This window comes from Jaculus jaculus, chromosome X (genome assembly GCF_020740685.1).
Source record: "Jaculus jaculus isolate mJacJac1 chromosome X, mJacJac1.mat.Y.cur, whole genome shotgun sequence".
NCBI lineage: Eukaryota > Metazoa > Chordata > Mammalia > Rodentia > Dipodidae > Jaculus > Jaculus jaculus.
The window spans coordinates 140,466,624-140,485,119 of NC_059125.1; the positions used below are offsets into that span (position 1 = coordinate 140,466,624).

General features: G+C 42.5%; 1 pseudogene; it reads right to left on the reverse strand.

Moving 5' to 3' along the window:
- Nucleotides 1-12,778: 12,778 nt before the first annotated feature.
- Nucleotides 12,779-13,674, reverse strand: LOC101594636 (annotated as a pseudogene).
- Nucleotides 13,675-18,496: the final 4,822 nt, after the last annotated feature.

Below are 18,496 nucleotides of genomic sequence, written 5' to 3' on the forward strand. Positions count from 1 at the left end.
CTGTCTGCAGACCCCTGTCCAGACGACTGGTCATAAGGCTGGGCCAGCCATCATACATCTGGATATGGAAGGCTACCAATAGGGTTCTCCCTGTCCTGTCTTAGGCACCTCTCCTCATTTACTAACATTGATTCTTCTCCCTTTCAGAGTCCTGTCCAGTCCCTCTTCTGTTTCTTTCCCAAGGGTGAGGCTTCTTCCCTGCAGAGCTTTGACCAGCCTCCTCTCAAAGGCATCATTAACTTCAAACAATGAACAAGCAACTCAGACAACTGTAGAAGTTCAAGATTTGTTTGAAGCCTCCCAAGGCAACTATCTAGGTAATAAGGAATTCATCCCCACCCAATCCTACAGAAGTGGAGAATATCATATATGTTTCTCAATCCTGAGACTTCTTGCCCTAATAACCAGGGTGCATCCCCTTCCCCAAAAGGCACCATTCTCTGAGTCTGTGAAGATACAACCCAGGCACCATTCCACTTCTCCTCAGCATGGAGTCTGTCAGAAAACCCTCCCAATCCTCCTTTAGAGTAATGCTAGTCTTCCCACAAGGTCTTCCTTTGATATTTCCTAAGACTATGAGTTTTCTTTTACCACTGTCCAGCCTATTCCTCCTTAAGACCTTGTTTTCCTAGGCTCTTCACATGTAACTAGATATAGGAAATAGATATTTTGAGCTGTAATCTGAAATTAACCAAATATGGATACATGATCTGTTTTATTCTTCTGTGGGTGAGGAATTCAGTTCTCACTCTTCCCTCAGTGTACTTCAACACAAGATTAATATTCATAGCAGAGAAAAGGAGTCCACCCTCCTCCCCAAAGTTCTGACCATTGTCAACCTCTCCATCCATACATACACAGATCAGATCAGTCTCCCTGTAACTTCCTAATGATGACTGTCAAGAAGTGGGATGCCAAGCTGTCTGTAATTATGCACACAGGGCAATCTCCAAGTCCTCCCTTACATTGGTTGTAATCCCCACCCCCCCCGGAAGGCTCCTTAGTTTTCCTCAGGTCCGTATCTTTGAAGGCTGAATTCCACCCCTCTCAAAAGATTTAAGGTCCAGATGGGAAAAGACTTATTTGGATATTGCAGACTGCAGGGAAGTGATGATGTGGAAAACACTCCTGCTTCCATGACCTGGTAAAGATATTCCCTGTACAATTCAAGAGACAGTATAAGTGGTGACCCCTTAAATATACAAGGGAGTAAATGCACCCACTCTTTACTCAAATTGAAATGCCACCTCAATTTTAAGTCCTTATAGGAACCTTACCTACCGCCTTTGGATTCCAGAACATGTAATTGAGGCAAAACAAGTACACAGTGAAAAAAAGGAACTGGATTTTTATTCTGGCCATAAGGATCCAGGTACTGGTCCCTGGGTGGCAAAGGGGACTGCTGCCCCCAAATATTTGGGGTAAGCAAAGGATTCCAATTCACCATTAGCCTACTTCTGCAAGATCCTATCCCAGATATTTTCCCAGCCTTAGACTAAACCCATGACAATGCTAGGCCTTCTCCTTTCCAAAATCCTCACCATATTTGGACTCCAGAAAAGTAACTTCACAAAACAAACATGAAGAATATCTAGCTGGCTAAGATCCTTCTGAAACAATGGCTCGAGCAAAGGGGACTGAAGACACCTTTCTGTGTGGAAAGGGAAGTTTGGGGCTGAAGAGATGGCTTAGCAGTTAAGGTACTTGCCTACAAAGCGAAAGGACACAGGTTTGATTACCTAGGACCACATAAATCAGATTCACAAGATAGCACATGTGTCTGGAGTTAGTTTGCAGTGGCTGGAGGCCCTGGCATGTTCGTTCTCTACCTCCACCCCACCACCCCCCCGTAAATAAAAAAAGAAAGGGAAGTTTTTAACTTCTTCCTCAGGTTCCTCCTACTGAAGGGTACAATTTCTCTTTCTCATGACTTGAATTCAGTCCTTTTTGAAAAGCCTCAACTCCCATTGCTTCCTGACATTGAACTTATGCAAACAATGTTTAGACTTGGAACCTTGTTCAGAGCTTCCCAGGGAAACAATCTGTTCAAGGAATTCTAACAACTCCCTATTTCTATGGTGATCAGAAACTCCCAATTGTCCCTCAGTAACTTCTTTGTTTGTGAACAGTGCACCTCAATATTTACCCAGGCTCTGACTGCTGGGCTAATGGGCCCAGCCAATTTGCATAAGACTTATCTAAGTCCTTACTCCTCAGGTGAAACCCCTTGCTATTTTTCAAGTCAGAAAATATCCCCACTGTTTTGGAATCCACCCCCATTTTGGGATTTTCCTGGCTTGAACTCTGAAATGTAATTAAACAACAATGAAAGAAATCAAGTTGCTCAGGCTGGGCCTATGGAAGTATTGTGCAGCTCTCTGAGAAAGTGTGACTAGTGCCCTCTATTTCTGAAGAGAACAGGAGATCTATTCTACCCTCAGGATCCTTCCACTACTCCTACCAAATCTTCTGAGGCTTCCCTTACAGTTTTGTTCTGGCTAATTTTCAGGCTGGGAATCCTCCCAATGGACTCAAGTCCAAATACCTATAAAAACCTCTCATCTTCCTTGGGATTGAGAACATGACTCTGAAGAAACAAAATGACTCAAGTATAGATCAGGCCTGGAGCCTCAATGAGCAACTGTTTCAGGGAGCAGACTTTGTACATACCACTATTTCTGTATGGGAAAGGAAGGCTCATAGCCCTCTCAAGGTTCTGTTTCTCAAGACTTGATGGTTCATTGTGTGATAGCTGGAGTCCAACCCCCTACCAAAGAGACTTACCTCTCTCAGCCTTCCAGCCTGGAATTATGGAAACTTCACACTGTCCAGTGTGCCTGAAACATGCCATGGATTAAGGCTGAGGAAGAGTGTTTAAGAGCTCCATTTCCATGGGAGAGGGGAAAGCTTCTAGTCCTCCTTCAAAGTCCTCCCTCAAAGCCCTGCTTTTGATATATATATATATATATATATATATATATATATATATATATATATATATATATATATATATATATTTTTTTTTTTTTTTTTTTCAGGTAGGAACCTCTAGCATGATGACCTGAACCAATCCAGCCCCAAAATTCTCACCTCTACAACATCCTAGATATTTCATCAGGGTGCCACAACATTCTGTAGAATGACATGGCCTAGAGACTACCTCCAAAATGGACTGTGCAAACAGGATTGAATCCCCACCACCTTCTTTGTTGGGGAGAGTAAGACTCCAAGTAGTTCCTCTGGTCCTCCCATTTAAGGCTAAGATCCTCTACCCATGACTACACTCCTATCCTTTCCCCAAAGATGAATTCCTCACCTCGCCAGACGGAACCAGGGAAATAGCACGATGCACACTCACATCGTCCAGAGCCTCCAAGGGATAAATGCTAGAGAAAGTGGAACAAACATCCTATTATCTCAAAGGGAGGGGCAGGCACAAAATTCTCCCTCATACTGTTACAACTTGTTGCAAGGGCCCTCCCCTTGATCTTTCCCAAGGTTTGGCCTACTCTGCTGACTTATGCCCAGCCCCTGCCCAAAAAGCAACATCTTCCTGGAACTCTGGACATGGAGCTAAGAGAAACAAACACCGATTGCCCCCCAGCCTGGCCTGAAACCTCCTTGTATTACTAAAGGAAAAGTTAGGTCTACTGTTCACTGTTTTCTGTTGGGGAAATGTCTCCAACAAGCCTGATTCTCATCCACCAGATGACCTGTGCAGTCCCCTCCTTCAAAGCCTAACCTCCCTCAGCCTATGAAGGCTCAACCTAGGGTGGTCACCATGATACTCTCTTAGATGTGTGTTAGGAGGGGAAGGACCCAAGTTTCCATCGAAGTTCTAGTGCTTTATCTGGGTCCTCCCTTTGTTATAGCCCCCGACTGGGACTTCTACTTTACAAACCTCACTTCTGGCCCCTCTGAAAATGCCTCAATTCCATTAGCCCCACCTATGGAAGCTAGAAACAGCAAGGCACTCACCATTTATAGATCCTTCCTAAAATATATCCTGGGGAAGGTGTTGCCAGGGCCTTATGAGCGTGAGAAGAGGAAGGCTCCTAGTACCTCTTATGTTCCTCTCTTTTCTCCCCCAAAGTTTCATCTTTAATATTTCCTCAGTTCAGTGTTCTGATGTTTATCTTCACTCCCCACCAAAAGCCTGCCCCCTTTGGGTTCCTGCCACTCAACTCCAAAAAGCAAATATCAAGAGCTGGGGCAAGGCTTGGATCCCTCTGTGGCAACCATCAGAGCAAGCGGGATTGGAAACACCTTTACATGGATGCAAAAGAGAGTTCCCACTACTCCCTCAGGTCCCTCCCACTCAAGGCTGACATTTCTCCTAATGACCTGAATTCAAGAGTGTCACAAAATTCACAGCTCTCAGAGTCCTGACATTGCAATTATATAAATACTTTGCCTACAACTTTCTAGGGCCTATCAAGGATACTGACAATAATATATTGTTTTTGTGACTTGACAAGCAGAACTGATACATCACTGTTTTGTGGGGAAAGGGAATGAAGAGACGACCCCTAGTCTTGCCTAGGGGTTCTGCCCCTCACGCTTTGATCTTATACCTTTGTTAGTTGGAGCCAAGTCCCCTTCCAAAGATGATTAAGCTTTCTCAGCTTGCTAGCTTGGTGCAATGTTAACTTCACCCTGCTCACTTTGTTTCCCTATTAGAATTCAGGATTGACTCGAGCCACAAGAGAACTTCAGGAGAGAAAAAAAGCCAGCACAGGTTTTTTTTTTTTTGTTTTTTTGAGGTATGGTCTCACTCTAGCCCAGGTTGACCTGGAATTCACTATGGAGTCTCAGGGTGGCCTCGAACTCACTGCAATCCTCCTACCTCTGCCTCCCTAGTGCTGGGATTAAAGGTGTGCACCACCACGCCCAGCAGCACAGACTATTCTTTATTGCAGGAACCACAGCTTTCCCAGCATAAAGTTGCTGCTACTGCTGCTGATACTGCGTTTAAATGTGGGAGAAAGTAGTCAGTTAAAGTCATTTCTAACAATTAATGACTTTGAATGAATTTCATTCTTCCACTACTATTCAAGCCCACCTATCTGCTGTCACATGGACTCTGGTATCTCTAGTCAGGAAGTATTCTCTATATTGTCAAAGCATTACATATTCTGGAATAAGTTGAGGAAACTGACCTGCCAACACTGACATGTATTTATTGAGAATTTACTATATGTTGTGGCTGTGTAATATGGAAATTACAAAAGTATAAAATTACAAAAGTATAAAACCCAATCACCTACTGCGGTAGAAGGGGGAGGGGTCTTTCTAGAGAAGAATGGTTGGAAGCTAAGGCCTTTTGTTTACTAATTACCTATCTAAGAGGCCGGGTAGCTCTTGAGGGTTGATCTTTGAGTTATGAGCTCTCACCTTGCCCAAGGGTATGGCTTGGGAGGCTCCAAAGTCATGTCATCCAGTGAACCATTTATTTCCCAGAGCTCCATGTTAGGAGTTCAAGGGTTGTGTTGAATTTTGGTGTGGAGCTGGAATTGGGTTAGCAAGGGTGGTTACAGAAGACTGGGAGCCTTCCCCTGCAGAAATAGAGGGTTCCAATTCCATTGGCATAGGAAGCTCCATTTTATGTTATGGCTTAAATTGTTTTATTTCCTGGTTTTATGTGTCCAGAGAACATGGTGAGGCCTTTTAAAAATATCTGTTTTAGTTAATTAATTTGTATATGGGTATGGGCATGTCAGGGTCTCTTGCATGCACTTGAGCCACTTTTGCATCCAGCTTAAGTGGATGTTTGGGAATGGAAACCAGGCCAACAGGTGTTCTAAGCAAGTTCCTTTAACTATTGATATAACTTACCAGCCCCAATGGATTTTGTTATAAAGCAGAGAAAGGGGGTTCCACAAAGCTACATGGGCGGGCTGGCTGACCGCTATAGCCTGGAGTTCTCCCTTCTGCTCCTGTAAGTAAACACTTCAGGCAGGGTTGACTACATATGTATCTGTGTAGATGAGAAAGGGTCTTGATTAACCAAGTTCCTCTACTACTTTTTCAGGGCCATCCCCTGGAATTCTCCAAGGCTTGGACTCATTCCATTGTAACTCTGCTCCAATCATCAAGCCCCAGCTATGGATACACACACACACACACACACACACACACACACACACACACACCCTCAACACCCTCAGACGAGAAATACAAGCAGCTGCAGTCATTCTGGCACCTCTCTTGGTTAACTTAACTTATGGTACAATCAGGGCTAGTGTCCCCTATTTATATGGTGGAGGAGAAGGTTTTCTTTCTTCCTCAAATGTTTTTATTGTTTTTTATTTTATTATTTATTTGTTTATTTTTTAGAGAGAGGGAGAGGGAGATAATTGGCATGCCAGGGCTTCAGCCACTGCAATTGAACTCCAGAAGCTTGTGCCCACTAGTGGTTATGTGCCACCTTGCGCATGTGTCACCTTGTTCATTTGGCTTAAGTGGGAGGGAGCTGGCCATTCTAACATAGGTCCTTAGGCCTCCCAGGAAAGCACCTTAACCACTAAGCCATCTCTCCAGCCCGGTTCTTAGATTTGATTATTTCATTAGCTAGGACTTCCCACTGTCTTATATAAGTCCAGTTCCCCAAGATTCCCATGGACCATATATGCCAAGTTGGTATAAGCCACAGCAGTCATTGGAGCCTCCCTTGGGTTAATTAGTTTTTCAGTCTGGTCTAGTGCCTCTATTTCTGTGGTAAAAAGGGAAAGCTACCTTTCCCTCAACAGGGTCCTTCCACTTTCATATTTCATAAGCCATAAATTCCAACTTACTGGAGGCCCAACCTGCTCACAAGGAACCTTACCTCTCACAGAATCCTACATGAATTTGAGGACCAATATGAGCAACATGGTGGCCATTGGCAACTCTGTAGATTAACTGCTTGGCATTCTGGACTGGTGCCTCCTATTTCTGTGTTGAAGAGGAAGCCTTCCTGTCTTCCTTAAGTGTCCTAATAACTTCACAACCAGAATTTCTCTCCAGCTGATGGTCTATAGCCCATTCAAAAAATGGATCGCTTCCCTCAGATTCACATGGCACTTGAAGTCCAATACAAGTAGAGCGACAATTACTGGATCCTCTCCAGGTTAACTGCATGGGTGGTCAAGACTAGTGCCAACTAATTCTCTAGTGAAAAGAGAGGCTCCTTTTCCTACCTCAGCGTCCTTCCCCTTTGTATTTCATAAGCCAGAACTTTGTGCTAACTGAAAAGAGTCCAGCCATCTACGTAAGCAGCCTCACTTGTGGCACAATCCCACAAGGAATTTAAAGACCAATACAAATGGTGGGCCCAACAGTCACTTGGTTCTGGACTGGAGCTTCCGGTCTGAGAAGAAGGCTCCCTTTCATCCCTTAGGGTCTTCTAATAATTTCAGATCCAAAACTGTTCCCCTGTTGACTACAGCCCAGTCCCCTCAAAAACCCTTACCAGCCTCAAACATGAGCATTGGTATAGAAGCTCAGGGAAGGGCAGAAGCCATAAACCTTGTGGAGCCTCCAGGCTATAGCGGTCAGCCAGCCCGCCCATGTAGCTTTGTGGAACCCCCTTTCTCTGTGATGGGAGGGGCTTATCTTTTCCTTCTTGATGAAGAGTAGATCTTGTTATGCAATTCTCTAGTGATACCTGACAAAATCTAGTATTCCACCTCTGCTCACCCAAGTTTAGCCACACCAGATGAAACTGCACTTCTCTGTGACTGTTGAGATACAGGACACGTTGCACCACATCCAGGAACCCTGCCTTGCACCTTCTTCCAAAGATGATTGCCAGAAGGTGTAGCTAGAGCACTCTGTTTCAAGTGCTTGCCAAGAGAAGCACTAGACACTGTTGCCCAAAGTAAACTTACCAGATGAGAGGAGTAATGATCTGAGTTTTGATATGAGTAAGCTCCATCGTGGGCAATTAATGCCATTGAGTGGAGCCTTAAAAACTATGAAACATGGCAAGTGTGAGAATAAAATGTGCATTACATTACCATCTATGAACACACACACACACACACACACACATATACATATATGTGTGTGTGTGTGTGTATATACACATATGCATACAAAACACACACCTATATATAGGTGTACATACATGTGTTGGTATGTATATAATATCTGTATTATAATACATGATTTATTTTTATATACAAGCTTACAATATAGGAAAACTATTTAGTAGTTTACTGTGTTGATACTTGATACTTTAAAAGTTCTCTGTGGATTTATTAAATGTTGTACCATTTTTGTTACCAACTCTGTTTGTAGGAGAGGGAGTTACATTTAATAAGCATGTACATCACTTAGTTCTCCCTAAGCCTATGACTTTGAATGAGCTCTAATGATGCAGCTTAATCTTGTCTCCAACCCAAATTCTTCCCCTGATTGTGCAACCCAGGATTCCTACTGTCCACCGCACAGATTTCCCTACATAGTCCTCACCACTGCACCACCCACATGGCTCCCATGGACCTCATCCAAAACATTTTACCTCATCTCTACTCCTCACTGAAAGCACCAATCACTCTTCCCCCTGGATCCCCAAACCTTCTCCTCTGGAAAAATAGAACTTGTCTCACTCTTCAACCCTAGGCAGTATTTAATGGTGAGCTAGGGTAATAATGATGGTCGTCATATAACAGCCACCCCAAGAGTGCTAATATCTCAGTCACAAGGTGGGACAATTTTAATTGAAAATACCACATGGGTAACTTTTATGAGTCCCTCTAACACTTTTATCTGCAATGTTACTAAGGTTAATTAGTCTCAGATAATTCCTACTTCTATTCCTCCTCCTCACTATCTATACACACTTTCTCTTTTCCTCAACTATTGGACTCTTCTCATAGATTTTTGTCAATCACCATTCTTGATCACCTAGCTGCAGCATCTGTGATGGAATTCCACCTAGGAAAGGAAGTACACAGCCTTCAAGATCCTCAGCAATACAACTCCAGGGCATGGATAATACTGGCCTAGGTGTGCAGGACCCCTAGAGTAGTCAAAACAGGTGTAACACCCAGAATAGTGCATGGGCCACAGCTGTGCTCTTCCTGATGGGGCATGGGGATGACTCATTGACCTGGTCATTCAGTAGTCCCAAATACTCAGACCACAATGAAACTACCACCTATAAACAATGACTCAGATATTCACAAAGCCTACTCCTGGAGTTAAGTTCTTCAATATCACATTTTTCATGTGACACACAGCTTTTGATGAAAGTCCACAGGAAGAAGAAAACTTGCCCAAAAATCTTCACTGCTCCCATGTGGAGTCTCACCTCCTCATTCCTCCTTTTTAACTAGTTTGCTCTCTCTAAGGACATTTCACCATCATCCTGATTACTGTTTCTGTCTTCTTGCCATTCTCTGAACAGGAGTGTATCCAGCTTATCTTAGAATCCCCACTAAAAATACAGGTCCCTGAAGAGCATACTATCAGTTCATATCCAGATAATGAAAGACTCCATGAGTAGAGGCTTTCATTTATTGAGGCTTACCAAGATTTCCCCAACTTTCTTGAGTAAGACATTTAAGTACAGGTTTAAATGTTTCATTTTCTAGAACACTGAAGTAAATATTTCAAAGAATAAGCCATCCTTCAGGTCTGTCTTTTATTAAACACCTATGCTACTGTTGAAATCTTAGATTTCCAGATATGATGGATGAGGATTTTTGTTAACTTAAGCTGAGTTGGAAACACCTGGGAAAGCAATATCTTGGCATGCCTGTAATAGAGTTTCCTGACAAGTTTAAATGAGGGCCCAGGATTCACTCTGGATACAGGTGACATCATCGCATGGAGTGGAGTTCCAGAAGGATTAAAAAGGAGAAAAAGAGAAAGCGGGGAGAGTGTCAGCATTGCCCTTTCTCTGCTCCCTGATCCACTGAGATGTGAGCAAGGTCCTGCTACCATAGCTGCAAGCCAAGCCTTCCTCATCCCAGGCTTTCCTGGCCATAAAGAATGCCAGCCGCTGAATCCCCAGCCAAAAGAACTTGTTTTTCAACTCACATCTCATCAGGTCTTTTCATCTCAGAAGCAAAAATGCAGAATACACCATGAACGTTCCTGTTCTTATCCTATGCTCTGTATTACCACTTCTACACACACACACACACACACACACACACACACACACACACACAAAATCCTTATTCACACACCTGAAAGATGGCAGCAGATATGTGAATAAAACCATTTAAAAATTTAACAATTCAAATCTCAGATGGATGTGGTGAAACACAACACCAGCCCTCAGGAGAATGAGGCAGGATGATCTTCTCTGCAGCTAAGGCTGTACAGAAACTCTGATACAAAGACATAAGAACACATCAAACAAACCAAGAAAAAAATAAGATTCATAAGCTAACTTTAATTAAAAGGAACAATAGTTTTAAAAAGCCAAAAGGAAAAAGAAAAAAAATAAGCCATTATATAGAACAGGTACACAAAGGTGTCATATACTGCTCTCTGTAGTTTTGGTATTCTGAAACAAAACCCTTCTTTTGTCAGCCTAGACAATTTGGAAAGGTGAGAATGGGGCCAGGGCTGCATTTCAATTCACAGAGTGCCAGCCTCTTATGTACCAGGCCCTGAGTATAATCCAAAGCACCACATAAATGTGGTAGTGTAACATACTCACCAGGATCCATGCCAATTCCAGGGCATAGAAAGGACATGCAGGCAGGAGGTAATTAGTCCAAGGTCACTCTGCTACATAGAAAGTTGGAAACCAGCATGGACTACCATAGGCATTATATCAAAAAGACAAATGGAATAACACAGGCCACCTGTTTTAGGTGGGGGAAGGCTAGTAGATGGCAACGTGGATGGCAACATGGAATCTATATCAGACATATCATAATGTGCTAATTCCCCAAACCTGGGAGTCCTATTTTGTCCTTCTTGTGCAGCTTGTTTGAAAAGTGACGTCTGTTGGAATGTGTGTGCTGTAAGTCCCTTGGCACAATGCCTGTATATATTACATAATTAATAAATGACAGTTTGTTGAATATTAGTTTGATCCCAGACCAATGTTTTCCCCAGGGTGGTTGATATTGATATCCAGAATATTTCCGAAAATATACAGCTCAACATGACATAGGGTGCAAATCAGAGGGAAAAAATGCAGCTTTATAAATACAAGTCATGTTTATAGTCTTAGAGGATTAATTTATTTTGGATTGAGTCACTCTTCTCAGGGTGAAAAATTTCAAAGTTCCTAGAATAAAGTCAAAGACCTATACTCTTCTCCCCTCTCAGATGCTCAACTTCTGATTGTATTTCTAAGTTAATTTTATGACAAGCAGATCATAGACCTTGCTTAGTTTTCACCAAATGGCCATCAAGTTTATGTACTTTAATGCAGTACAATGGAAGGGGTTCTGGGTCTTTGAGGTCAGGGGAAATAATGACACACTGGTGACTTCTAGGCAGCACTTCAAGGAATTTCCACTTTAATTGTCAGGAGATCCTTATAGCTTTTGTAAGCAGAATGCATAATGCATAACTAAGCATAGCAGTGCAAGCCTGTAACGCCAGACCTTGGGAGGTAGAGTCAGAAAGATCAGGAATTTGTAGTCTGGGTTACATGAGCTTCATTCTAAATAGAGCAAGAGAGAAGGAGAAAGACTGAGAGCGAGAGTGCAAGCAAAAGAGAAAGAGAGAGAGAGAGAGAGAGAGAGAGAGAGAGAGAGAGAGAGAGAGAGAGAGAACTTACTGCATATACTAGGTTTAAAAAGCATTTTTTCTCTCCTTTTAAATCTTACTAAGAATGTGGCTTCTGACACTTTCCATGGCTTAATGTAAAACTCTGCCACAGGAGGAATTGTGATTTCTTAAAGCTACATTGGATTTCTGATAACTGAAATTTCATTTCCTCACTTGTTCCATCATTTCATCTGTTCTTTATGTCTCAACAACTCATGTTTCTGATGGGGTAGCTATTCCTAGACTGCAACATTTTCTGTGACAGGACATCCCTAGACACCATCCCAATAACAAGGGATAACAGTCTCATGTCACTGAGGTGAGCATACAGACCAGGCATAGTAATAGAGGAAGGGATTTGTTGAAGATAGAGGGAAGGTTCCATAATTTCAGAAGAAAATGGCCCACTTTCATAGGGCCAGGCTGAGAGAAAGAGAAAGAGAGGTGGGGGGAACCAAAACCATTACTAGCACAAGCAAGTACACTTCAGGAATTCCAGGCAGAGCTCAGGCTCTCTGCATATCTTTAGATTGGATTACAGATTTACCCCCACGCCTTAAAGCTGGACCTTAAGATCCACCCAGTGATACCTCCTCCATCCAGGTTACTTTAGATCTAAATTTAAAACTTTAATAAAATTGTGGATATATTGGGGGCCATCTACTTAAACTGCCACACAAGGTATCTTCAAAGGAGGGAACATTCAAATATTTTTTGGTGAATAAATGAGTGTGAAGAAAGACCTTAGATTAAGATTCATTAACATTTTGCTATTTTCTTGAATGAAACAACCTAATGCACACATTATAGAACAGACTGAAGGAATTAAAATGAATTAATAGAATACAAATATTAACCACTGAATTTCACCTAGATTTTCTCAAAACTCTATACAACAAAAACCTGTGTGTGTTCATAAACTTAGGTTGTGAAGCTAACCAGTTATTATTTACAAGGAATAGCACCTGAAAGTGTCCTCACAAAGGAAAAAATGAAACCACCTATCACCACGCAGAACAGCAGGCCAAAGTTGTCCTATAACCTCCACCCTCCCTTACTGGGAATCTTCGCTGTCCTCTTCAACAGCAGAAGAAACCGGTTCCTCTTTTTGCATAGCAGAAGTTGTCAGCAAATGGTCCGCAATCAGTATGGCACTAGCACTATTCAAGAGGAAAGCTCTGGCCCAGGCCCTCTCTTCATCTTCTCTGAAAGCCTCAGCATACATGAAGGAATAATATGCTGGGTCTCTGCCTGTAAACTTGGCCAAATGTTCCAGGACTTTCATCTTATTGGTTTCAGCATGGGCCCTTGGACCCCACAGGAAATTGAAGTGTGGAGTCTCACTGTTAGGCACCTGCTGATACTCCAGGTACTTTTCCTGCACCAACTCTCTGGTCAGGAATCCCTTGGGCTCCCCATATATGGAGTGCATTATTCCTTCATAAACCCCTACCGTATTTAGGAATTTCCACACACTTTCTTCAGAGGCAGAGTTTCCATCTATGAATATTAAACCCAGGATAAGTGTCAGGAAGCCATTTCTAGGCAGTCTCTGGCCAGGCATCATTGTGTTTCCATAGGTGAGGTTCAGTGAATTGACAAGGATGTAACAGCTGCTCATCTGGTCATTTTTCTTTATATCAATACCATAAATCACCTCCAAGCACTGAACAGCTTTCTTGAAGATGAGAGGGAATTGTTTCTGCCATGATTTGGTGACAACCTTGAGCATTTCCACTTGTGTGATGGGTTCATTCTGTACTTGAGGATCAGAGCACTCACTAACTCACTCACTTTTGTCCTTTGGAATTTTTTCAAGGTTTTAGTGTATGTTGTGGATTGTAAGATGCTTAAACTGTCATCTTCTTCCTGTGGCTGGACACCTTCATGTAACTGGTTCCATGAAATAGAGAAGTAAAAGCTCTGAGATCTTTGGGGAACATTCAACATCCCTACAGTAGGCCCCTCCTCCTTTTGATCATACTGAGTTATAGGATAGTAAGGTAAAGGAGTGGAAGAGGGGTGAGGACAAAAGGAAGTTGGAAAGATATTTAAAGATGTGAAAGTGATGGGTTTCTCTACATTGTTGACCTCCTCTCCTTCCTCATTGTCCTTCTCTTTTCCCTCTACCAGTTTGTCTTTCTCTTCATCATTGTTAGCTTCCTCTTCTTCCTTTTCTTTATCCTCCACCAACTTCTCCTTCTCCCATTTCTTCCTTGTCCTTTCTGTCCTTTTCCTCCTCTCCCATCTCTTTATGATCTTCCTCCTCCACTGTGGTAATCTGTGCAGCCTTCAAGTCTTGTGACATAGCTATGTCCCGGAAGTCTTGCTCAAGGCTGAGATGTGGCTACTTGCAATAGCGAGACATGATGGCTCCTTAAGATGGTAGCAGTCAGGAGTGTGGAGAAGACTGTGAGTGATGTAATCTAACAGACATAGAAGAGGGAGAGACACAGTGAATGGCCCCAGCTGAAAATCTCATTCTTTTTTTTGTTCATTTTTATTTATTTATTTATTTGAGAGCGACAGACATAGAGAGAAAGACAGATAGAGGGAGAGAGAGAGAATGGGTGCGCCAGGGCTTCCAGCCACTGCAAACGAACTCCAGACACATGTGCCCCCTTGTGCATCTGGCTAACGTGGGACCTGGGGAACCGAGCCTTGAACCGGGGTCTTTAGGCTTCACAGGCAAGCGCTTAACCACTAAGCCATCTCTCCAGCCCAAAAATCTCATTCTTGAAGGCTCTTACAACTGTATACTTATAGATTTACTCTATGGGTCATGTCTCACAGCCACACAGGTCTGCTGTATTCCTGTTGCTTGTTCTCTAGGAAACTGTAAAGATGTGAGAAAAATCTTCAGGGTCTGTCAGTTGTCACATCCTGAGTCTCTAGGCCCCATACTGCTGTTTGTGGGTCCAGCTGCCTTGAGGACCTCTCTGTCCTGTGGTGCAGTTGGTGTCCTTGATACATATTCAGCATGTGCACCTTACTTTAACTCCTGACACTTCCTGGGACACTTACCCTTTGTGATCTGAGGGGCTATGACTCAGGCAAAGGACTTCACCCCAGTTTCAGTTAGCTCCATAATATAAACCAAGGGGCCTCTTAGGCTGAAGAATACAGGCCTGACCTCAAGCTTCCTCAGAGCTGAGGGGTAGTGCTTGACTCTGAGCTCCCCATGGTTCTTGGGTGGGCAGTTTCAGTCATGATTTCCACTGTCTAACAACACCTGAATTATACTCATATGCTGAACTGATAACATACCCTCAGGCTAAGATCTCCTATTCTTGAGACAAAGAATATGAAGTAAGCCCCATTTCAAGGACAACTGCAAAAGGCATCTCCAGGGTGGCAGTAAGTGCTGCTCATCCCACCTTTCCTACATGAGAGGTGTACTGTGGGGTAACATGGCTCTTTTAGATATAAAACAAAACAAAAAACAAACTATTGGTTGGAAAGATGGCTTAGTGGTTAAGGTTCTTTCCAATGAAGCCTAAGAACTGGTGTTCAAATCTCCATATCCCAAGTAAGCCAGATGCACAGTGATGCAAATGTGCAATGTAGCATACATGCACAAGGGGTCACATACATCTGTAGTTCATTCTCAGTACGCTGAAGGCCCTGGTCTCATTCTGTCTGTCTGTCTGTCTCTCTCTCTCATATACACACTCTCTCTCCTTCTCCCTCTTTCTCTCAAAATAAATTTTAAAAAAATGAAAAATGAAAAAAAAAGATAAACTATTGCTATATCAGAAATAGGAAATCTTTATTTTCTGTCTTCCCTTTGTTCTCTTCCCAGGAAGGATGCAACCTTACAGCATATGGCTATGTGACACTATTCTTTGGTGGTAGTCTTGGTTTCCATCCCTGCAAGGAGAATCTGGTTTCTGGGATTACACAAATCCACTGAATGCCATGAAATGGGGCCAAAGTTCGCCCACAGACTTCTTGGCTGTAGTGTTCTTAATGTGAAGGGATTTCATCTCTGCCTTAGTGTTTGCTCGTGCTCTAATAGCTGCTTCTTTTTCTCAAATGTCTGGAATGAGAGTCTCTCTCCACAAACATTCTCTATGCTTGTTGCTTCTTTGGCCTCCTAGAGGGTTCACACTCCTGATTCTTCTGTTGACATATAATAGTATCCTTCAAATAGATTGCTGGCAAAAAAAAAAAAAAGAAAATGAAAATGAAAAAGAAAAGAAAAGAAAGAAATTTTTTTAAAAAAAGCCTGGCGTGGTAGTGCACGCCTTTAATCCCAGCACTCAGGAGGCAGAGGTAGGACGATTGCCATGAGTTCGAGGCCACCCTGAGACTTCATAGTGAATTCCAGGCCAGCCTGAGTTAGAGTGAGACCCTATCTTGAGAAAACAAAAAACAAGCAAACAAACAAACAAAACGAAACGAAACAAAACAAAACAAACCAGAGAACAAGTGCCAAGAGGTTCCTTATGTCCAGATCTTTTTTTCTATCTTAGTTATCACCCTGAAGAGGCAAAGAAATGCAAAGTAGACACAACTAAGAATGGAAAAATTGAAGGTACCTGGGTTACACTAGAGGTTACAGGGGACCCAGTAGCAGGCTTCTGCAAGCAGAAAATAAAAGAAAACCTTGGCAACTATCCAGGAGAATGTAAGGGATTGGGAGGTGTCAGGCCATGGGTAAGCACAGAAATCCCACCACCTGGACCTGCCTCACTCTGAGATACACATTGACCATACTATGTGTCATCTGGTCTTATCTGGGGGGATCCCCACCTCCCACTGGGGTATAATGGACAAGACTGAGCTTATCTTTACACACATTTCTTCAATTTTCTCCCTTTCCATCTCATTTCAGCTAGGACAAACTGCCTCTAAGATACTTTCAAGGTCACCACTAGACTACACCCTGCTGTCTGTTACAATTCAGAGAGAACAGGAGCCCTCATTACCTTCCTCCAGGGACTTGCAGAGGCAATTAGGAAGCATACTAATGTAACTCTGGAGACCATGGGGGGTAAGTTTTCTTTAAGGATAAATCCCTAACCTAATTGACCTATTTGACATAATTGACCAATCTCAACAGAGAAATTGAAGGATAGATGCTGCCATCAAGTCCTAGCAATAATTAAAATCACTCAAGGAGACCCAACCTCACACCAAATAGCACCTTCAGAGTTTGTTTCCTTTGTGAACAGAAAGGGCATTTTCATAAAGAATGTCCAAATCCTAACTGTTAAGACAACCATTGGAGGATTTGATGCCCTCTGGGTCTAATAGACCTGAAGTCATCTCTCTCAGTAAATGCTGATGGTCCATTGGGCTTCTCTACAGGCTCACATAATCCCAATTCAACTTGAGGAGCACTGGGTAACTATGTAAGTAGCACAATATACACTACATCTTTTGGTTGACATGACAACTTAGTTTTCACTGCTGTATTTTTCTTTGAAACCCTGATATAACTGTGTAGCTGCCTTTATGGGAATATATGATCAGCCTCAAAGGAAGCTTATTATGCACCCTCTTGCTTTCCATCATGCTATCCTTATAATCCCAGAAACACCAGACATTTTGTTAGGGAAATTTTTTTAATCTTTTTTATTTATTCACAAGCAGAGAGAGAGGTAGAGAGAAGAGATACAGAGAAAATAGGCATGACAGGGCCTTAAGCCACTGCAAGTAAACTCAAGATGTATGCAGTACTTTGTGCATCTGGGTTTATGTGGGCACTGGGGAATCAAACCCCAGTTGTTAGGCTTCACAGGCAAGTGCCTTGACCACTGTGCAATCTCTCCAGCCCCAATATGTTCTTTTTAAATGCTGGGTTCAGATTATTATTATGGGGGGGAATCTGTGTCTTTCTTTGATAGAGAAAACTGTAAATCCTTTAGTCTGGACATATGGAGAAGCTGCAGGCCAAGCTGTCACTGGTACTCCTCTCCAGATACACCACTTATTTCCTCCATCACAAACAATATCCACTAAAACCAGAGACATTTCAGGGACTTAAGATCATAATTGTAGCCTTAAAAAACAGAGACTGCTAGCCGGGCATGGTGGCACACACCTTTAATCCCAGCATTTAGGAGGCAGTGGTAAGAGGATCACCTACCTCACTCTGAGATGCACATGCACCTTACTATGTGTCATCTGGTCTTATCTGGGGGGATGCCCACCCAGGGTTTGACGCCACCCTAAGACTACATAGTGGATTTCAGGTCAGCCTAAGTTAGACTGAGACCCTAACTTGAAAAACAAAAGCAAAACAAAACAAACAAACAAACAAACAACAAAAAAAAAAAAAAAAAAAAAAACAGACTCCTAAAAGAGAATGGAAACTAGTTCAGGACCTCCACTTGATTAATAAGGCAATGGTCACACTTCGTCCTATCACTAAAACTTTACACAGCCTTAACTCAGATTCCCTTTGGTACTCTACATTACTTAGTCATGGATCTGAAGGATGCTTTCTTCTGTATTCTCTGACACCCAGTCAGCCTTTTTTATTTTTATTTTTATTTTTTGCATTTGAGGACCTGACTTAAAACTTAGATCAAGTCACATGGACAGTATTACCCCAAGTATTTAGAGATCATCCCCTCCTGTATGGCCTGGCCCTAGTTCAGGATCTCATATAGTGGAATAGTCCAAAGACAACCACAATATTACAGTATGTAGATAATGTTTTGTTTTGTGGGGCTTCTGAAGAAAAGTTCTATTGAGAAATGGAAGCCCTTCTCAATTTCTTGGCTAAGGTATCAAGGAAAATGTTTCAGTAATGCCAACCTAA